At 35.2% G+C, this 7,839-nt stretch overlaps 1 protein-coding gene across 3 annotated transcripts in view; it reads left to right on the top strand.

The window, feature by feature from the left end:
• The first annotated feature begins 85 nt into the window (after positions 1 to 85).
• Positions 86 to 7,839, top strand: part of LOC144451656 (uncharacterized) — a 38,081-nt gene continuing 30,327 nt past the window's right edge. For all 3 annotated transcript variants that reach the window (XM_078142550.1, XM_078142549.1, XM_078142551.1), the window contains exon 1: positions 86 to 148. The gene's annotated coding sequence lies outside the window, so the exon portion shown is untranslated. The remainder of the gene's footprint in view (positions 149 to 7,839) is intronic.

Genomic DNA, 7,839 nt, shown 5'->3' with positions numbered 1-7,839 from the left:
CTTTCGTGTCACGCTCGATGTTGCCGATTTTGCACGGCATCTCGCCGATCTTCATGATCACGTGACAAGCCGTATATGTCAGCCATATTGGTTTTTACCAAGCATCTGCGAGAACCTTGTCAGAGTCGGCAAAACGTAGTCCAACCAGGTAAAACCTGTGTATTTTTACTGTAAACAGTTCAGAGCGTAACTTTAATGATGTGGAACAAGTTGATGAACGTGAAAGTGTATTGTATAGTTGTGTGTGTGTGGGCGAACGCAGGAAAAAAATGGTACTCCCAGCTGACTAAACTTGTGGTTGTAGTTCTTCAACTGTGTTATGTTGGTGGATGGACGTCTGTGTAGTAAATCAGAAATTGTTTGATAAAATGTTATTCACTGCGCTTTGTTTGGATTTCACTATATAGATAGTATCATTACAAAGACACATGAATGTCATGCGGTCGGTCTTCTGCGATAAAATCGAAAACGGTAACCTCTGCCACGTGAATTTGTAGTGTGCGGATGATGTTGTAAATTGAGGGCAGACTTCGATTTGTACATCATCTGCCCATGTTTAGGAAGTTCGACAGGTACAGCTGCTACTATATCCCACATGGATGGAAATTTGTGACGCAGTTATTTCTGTGTTATGTGTCAGTTATTTTAACATGTGAGACAGTGAAACAATGCATAGTACCAAAGTTATAATGGTATCGTTTGTGTAAAGTATCCAAAACAATTCACAGACGAAGAGGTGTGAACTTCTATCACAATTAGGAATTCATGTATTCAGCATTCACTTAAAATATCACATAAATATTTCCCACCAGCTTGTAGTGTACAGATTGATGGCTGGAAGGTGTATGTATTCAAACAGATCTAAGCAATACATACTAGTGTATTAATGATGCAGAATTTGATGAATATGTAATTGAAAATTACAAGGGTACTACAGTAAGCTACATACACAGATACAGTAGTGTTAGTATACATGTGCACCACTAGGACAGAAATATCTGGAAAGGACAGCATCCACTTTTTGCTGACTGTCTAAATGACGCTCTTACACTATCTATCCTCCAGAGTTCCAGATTCTCCTCAGATCAAACAAGATCAATTTTATGATTTCGTCAATCTTAACAGAATGTTCCTATTGTTTAACAAATTACAATGTAGTATAGACTCTGAGAGAATACTCCATCTAGCTGTAATCGTACACTCTTGAATTTTTTCCGACTAAAAAAACTTTGATTTCAGTATTTGTGCAAAGTAATGCTGCCAGTGGACTGACCTTGTTTGTACTGCTATTGCTGGTCAAGTTTATGAATCACAAGATCTTTGTTGATTACTACAATGAGAAACCAATGCACTTGTTTGCTACTGTATGCAAATATTCTACTGCTCATTGTTTTCCCTCAGCCCATATTTGCATAGGGAGGTCCTGAACCCTGCTCCCACTTTGAGCTCCCATGCTCATACGAAAAGTAGTCATACACCAGATACATTGTAAACTCATTTTCTCCAATATCCTTTGATCCTGTCTACTTGACTGTTTGACATCCATCTAAACAATGAGCGTGACAAAAGCATTTCTAAGGGGAATATAGACACAGTTTACAGATGGTAAAAAGCTCACGAGTTGTTGCTTCTACATGTGTATGGTATGGTAGCGCACTTTAGGACATGAATGTGGAACAGTGGACTAACTTTACAATATATACACATTTTTATTCAAACTAGGGAGTTTATAGGTAAGGGTTGAGGTAGCCAAGGGATAGGAAGAGGGTTTGACTCCCTAGCATAACCCTGATTTGTATCTTATGATCTTATGGAGTTAGTGGACATGGAAGTACAGGTGTTCCAAATTGAGGTCAGGGGTACAAAATAGGGGAAATTGGGTAAAAATGTCTTAGTTTCCAGTACAATTTACATGTACCTTAATTTTGTTTGGCAACCCTGTCAAAGGGTAAATTGTAGCATATATATTACCTACTTACCATACTTTACAAAAATGCTGTTGTTGATGTCTTGCAGTAGTTAAGGCTGGTTCACACTACCCATTTGCCATTGTTACAATGTGAAAGGAAGTGTGAAATGGTGAAAATATTGTAGCAAATCAAAGTTCTCGCCAACCTAGACAGTCAAGCGATTGTTCCATGGAACACTTTGCCATATGGATAGTTGACTGGCAGCTACTGTGTCTGTTTTGATCTTGGGATGCTACTAAAGTTGCAGTCATCATTTTGGCGACATAGTATCAAGCAGTACGTTGTAAATATAGGTCTGTTAGCTAGATTGTCACAACAAGTTATGAAGTATCAAGGCATCACTAACCATTTGAAGTTAGAAATGGTTACACTGTACAAAGTTCAGCATACGGACCAATATTAGGAAGTGTGGTTGTAGCCCTGGGGTTTGAAGTAACAGTAGGTTGTGGGAGTATTGTTTTGACATTTATGGTATCGATAACAGATAAGATACAGGAAATGAAAGAAACTGTATACAAGCCCAGCAAAGGGGAATCAGGATCCTGGAAATACTTGTGGAATACTGGAAAGTTTTGAATATAACATAAAAAGTTGTTGCAAAATGGAAAAAAAAATCCCTTTTTTACATAAGTCTACACAGCATAAAGATTGCACATGATCAGTGGTATCTCTCAAAGAAAGGGGCTGCTTGACAGATATGATGAATTGGTTGGTCTAATGTAGGTAGGAATCTCATTAATTCCTATGTTTGCACCTACAAAAAGAAATACACATACAGTAAACTTACAAGAATTTGATCTAGCATGATAGACTCCAGAGTTTGATGGAGGTAAAGTCTAGTATCGTAGTAATTACTGTTAGCACTTTAACAAAGAATCAGAAATGTAAAGACAAACAATGTAATGTGATAATTTCAATGTTTAAAGTTTGCGACTAAGTGGGGAGGGGTGGGGTATACCTATAAATGACAGTATGCTTCAGTGCCATGATTTTGTAGCAAAACCTCATTAAAAGGCCATGAAACTTGGGTAGATTTTCAAGTGTCTACTTTCCAACTCGAACAATACACTATCGTGTTTTGAAAGATAACACTTGCATTGTCAGAAATCACAAATGGACCAGCAACTGAGGTAGCACTTGTATGACGGTAGTAGAAAATTGAACAGGTAGACACTATTTTTGCAAACGAACTGCATAACAATGAATTGTAGCACTTGTGACTTAGAAGACAAAACTAGGATCCGATAGAAACTAGATCAGTTTAGAAATGTATGTTCTGCATGAAGAGTTTACATGAACAGTAACTTATCTTGATGAATATGCCAATGATTCAAGTATTATTTCTGTGTGGGAATACTGATCATAGCATTACCATCAGCTCTTGTATATTAATGAAACTCAAGTACAGTGAGTGAAGCCCTGCTACTGTTCCACACGATTCTTTCAAGTTCAAGGATATCTAGCACTAGTCTCTATGTAACCCCTAAGTTGATCCCCTGACCAGTCTTTAAGTCTATGTAGTAACTTGAGTAAGCTAAAACTTAAAAAGACCATTTATACATTAAGTCATGCTTTAGTATCTCAAAGTAGACTTATTAAGGCCTTCACTCACTATATTTTCATCCACTTCAGTGCACACCCACTCATGGCATGGTATCCAAATAATCATACATGTTCAGTCTTACATACATACATGCACACACACACACGCACACGCACACACACACACACACACGCACACACACACACACACACACACATACATACATACATACACACATACACGCACACACATCCATGCATACATGTATATATACATACATACATACATACATACATATATACATACATACATACATACATACATACATATATATATACACACACACATACATACATACATACTTACACACACACGTACATACACACACACACGTACATACACACACACACACACACACACACACACACACACACACACACACACACACACACACTCACATACATACATTGACTGAGTACATCTTTATAGGGTCAGGATAAAGAGAAGAGGTTACGCAGAAGGAAAATTTACCGACATATGAGAATCAATGCCAGCTACCGTTCTGGCAGTTATGGTGCCTAAAATTGATGAGCATATGTTCAAAAGGTTGAGCTGTGTGATCCTAACCAAATATCATGCCCAGTATTCATAGATACCGCAGTATTGATGTTGTCACTGAGCCCATCTGTTGGTAACAGAAGTACTAAACTTATGTTAACATTGAATGTATTCTTTATGACTTTCAGTGAAGTTACATATATTCTGAATCCTGTTTCTCCCAACTTGTAGTTTTGTTGTGTACAAAGAAATACCCAGAGAGGTTTTTAAGGTGGTGATGCGTTCAATTAAAATCTCCGAAGTTGTATTGTGAAAATAAATTTCATTTTACAGTTTGTGTTTGTTAGCACATCAAATTCTATATTCTGAACTTTTTTAAAATTGGTGCCTGTACATGTATAGTACTATCAACATACATTTGTGACTATAGTGATTATATGCCCCATTTATTTAAAAATATTTAGAGGCTGACAGTAAGCTGTCTACATGTACAGTCGCTCTACATGAGTAATTCTGTTCCCGTACAAGAATGTTTCAACTATGCAAAAGATCCAGTTTTCAATTGCAGTTTTTTAAAAAATGTTGATGCTGTATAGTGCCAGAGGCCGTCATGAGAGAGTAATCGTGATACAAATAGTAGGGTGCCGTTATTGACTAATTTCCATCCACTTGGCATTGAATGAATTATGTTGATTTTCATGTCCACATTTATGTACAATGTATAGAGCTGGTAATCCTATTATGATTTTCCATTGTAAGTGAGAGACTAAAAAGGCACATCATCATGTATAAAACACAGTCTGATACATGTACATGTAGTTACTGGCTGTGTGTGTGTGTTGTTTTTTTTTTTTTTTTTTTTTTTTTTTTTTTTTTTTTTTTTTTTGCAAACATTTGGGAAACCCGGCAACAGAATGGGGAAATTGGTACAAGTGACATCGTTTCCCGTATAATCTATCATAGTACTTTTGTGTTGGAACTCTAGTCTAGTAAAATAACTTTTGAACTAACTTTACCATCTTGCCACCCTTAAGAAGCACTGATATACATGTGTTTCCAATAATGAACACATTTTGGTATTTTTGGACAGGTGTTTCTCAATTCCATGTAAACTTTCATAGGTTAACCTTTGGTCTGACCTTTGACATTATGAGGTCATTACTACTGTGTACATGTGTATAGGCATATTGCAGAGGTAGTGTAATCCTAGAACGGAACATCATTAGCTTGCATATCCTTTATTCAAGACTTCATGTTCTCAGATTAACACTGAATCATACATGTACAATGATTCAGCAGGTGTCAGGCCTTGGTTAAGGGATAAAGGAACACATTTGAGTTTTATTTAATTTTAAGTATGTGTATTATATGCGGATCCCAAATCAATTCGATTGGATATATTGCACCATGATACTATGATGTGTACTGATGCACTTATGTGTTTATCCCAGTGAATTCAATACATCTCATGGTAAACAATATTACAATTGTTAAGTAAGTCATCATCATTTTAATGTAACAAAATAGTTTTAAAAAACATTCCAGTTGCAGGTAGTGCAGCTTTCATGTTTTCCAAAATATTGTGTATGTGGAGTCCTACATGTACCTACCCTATGGTCATACTTGCTGTAGAGAACCCTTACAATGTAGTAAGACTCAAAGTGAAAGTGATCATCAGATTTAAAGTACATGATGTATGTTCTTAACTTATGTGTGTAAAGCAGTACATGTACTGTTATTGCATTTCTGACCTGATGGTGCTGTCAACAGGAAAAATGTTTGAAAGAATTTCTATGAAACTGTACATTGTTATCTTTGTTGTGTATGTGTACATGTATGTGTGTATATGTGTCTATGTATGTATGTATGTATGTACATGTATGTATGTGTATATGTGTGTGTGTGTGCCTGCATGTGTACGTACATGTATGTATGTATGTATGTATGTATGTATGTATGTATGTATGTATGTATGTATGTATGTATGTATGTATGCATGCATGCATGCATGTATGTATGTATGTATGTATGTATGTATGCATGCATGCATGCATGCATGTATGTATGTATGTATGTATGTATGTATGTATGTATGTATGTATGTATGTATGTATGTATGTATGTATGTGTTACAGTGTATGCATGTATGTATGTATGTATGTATGTATGTATGTATGTATGTATGTGTTACAGTGTATGCATGTATGTATGTATGTATTTCTGTCTGTCTGTTACCATTTTTTTCAAATGCCCAATCCTATCCTAATCATGTAGTTTTGTACAGGTACAGGTATACAGCTTGTAATATGATATAGAAATCATGATATACAATCTATATTATGGTGTTGCTGGTACATGTTATTATATGTAAACTGTTCATCCTATTTCACCAAATTTATGTCACCATTATACAGAATAATACTATACGTGTACCACAAAAATAGACTATTTTACTGGATTTTAAGGTCTTTCCAGCTTACACCAAGAATACAGTGCGTGGCAGTAAATCAAGCAAAGAATGGTCAAAGTCCCATGTTGTACTGTCTCTCCAGCAAACAATGTAATTGCTTACAAACTGTACAATGTCTCTTATGCCAAGTCAGATCTGGTTGTCAATGCAATATGTAATACATCATTAGGGTCAGGTCATCAAATATGAAAATAAAAAAATCATGAAAATATAATTCCAGTTCTAGCTACAGGGCTGTGAAATAGATTTATATTAAAGTGGCCATATGGATAAGGATTGGGTATTTATTTTGGATTTTTAATTTATAAAACAATTTTATCATGGTATCCTACTTGAAAAATCAGTGTCAAACAACATATGCCAAACTATGTGTTTGTAACTCAATACATTACAAAAAGCTAGAAAAAAATGTATAAATAAGATTATTGTACGTACAATAGCAAACATTTTACACATTTAGTAGTCTTTTCCAATTTATTGAGTTACAAACAAGGACTTGGTGTATGTTGTTTGATTTTTCAAGTAGGACGTCATGATAAAATTGTTTTATGAATTAAAAATCCAAAATTAATACCAAATCCTCACCCATATGGTCACTTTAAACAAATAACATAGCAAATGTTACACTGTTCATCATTCAGTGAAGTCACCATCTTGTACTTGCTCCAGTATTGTGTATCAAAATTCAGTGCAGTTTGGAGGGTATTTATTACCTTTATTGAATGTATGTCAATATTAATGTATATTGAACATTAAATGTGATTGATAATGATGATTATGTGTAGTGTAAAAGAAGCTGATGGGCTTCAGGTATCTAGTACATGTACATAATGTACATTCTACCTGCTATAGCACAAGTTATCATACACAGAGAAGACTCTTATAAATAAGTAGTGACTAAACTGCCTTCTTGTACGTGAACACAATATACCAGTCTGGTGATTAGTAAAAATTAGTAGTGACTAAAATGCCTTCTTGTAGTATGTACATGAACACAATGTACCAGTCTGGTAATTAGTAAAAATAAGTAGTGACTAAAATGCCTTCTTGTACATGAACACAATATACCAGTCTGGTAATTAGTAAAAATTAGTAGTGACTAAAATGCCTTCTTGTACATGAACACAATATACCAGTCTGGTAATTAGTAAAAAAACGTAGTGACTAAAATGCCTTCTTGTACATGAACACAATGTACCAGCCTGGTAATTAGTAAAAATAAGTAGTGACTAAAATGCCTTCTTGTATACGAACACAATGTAACAGTCTGGTAATTAGTAAAAATTAGTCTTTGAGAA

Source organism: Glandiceps talaboti, chromosome 21, assembly GCF_964340395.1.
Source record: "Glandiceps talaboti chromosome 21, keGlaTala1.1, whole genome shotgun sequence".
Classification (NCBI taxonomy): Eukaryota; Metazoa; Hemichordata; class Enteropneusta; family Spengelidae; genus Glandiceps; species Glandiceps talaboti.
This window is presented reverse-complemented; position numbering and strand designations above follow the sequence as displayed.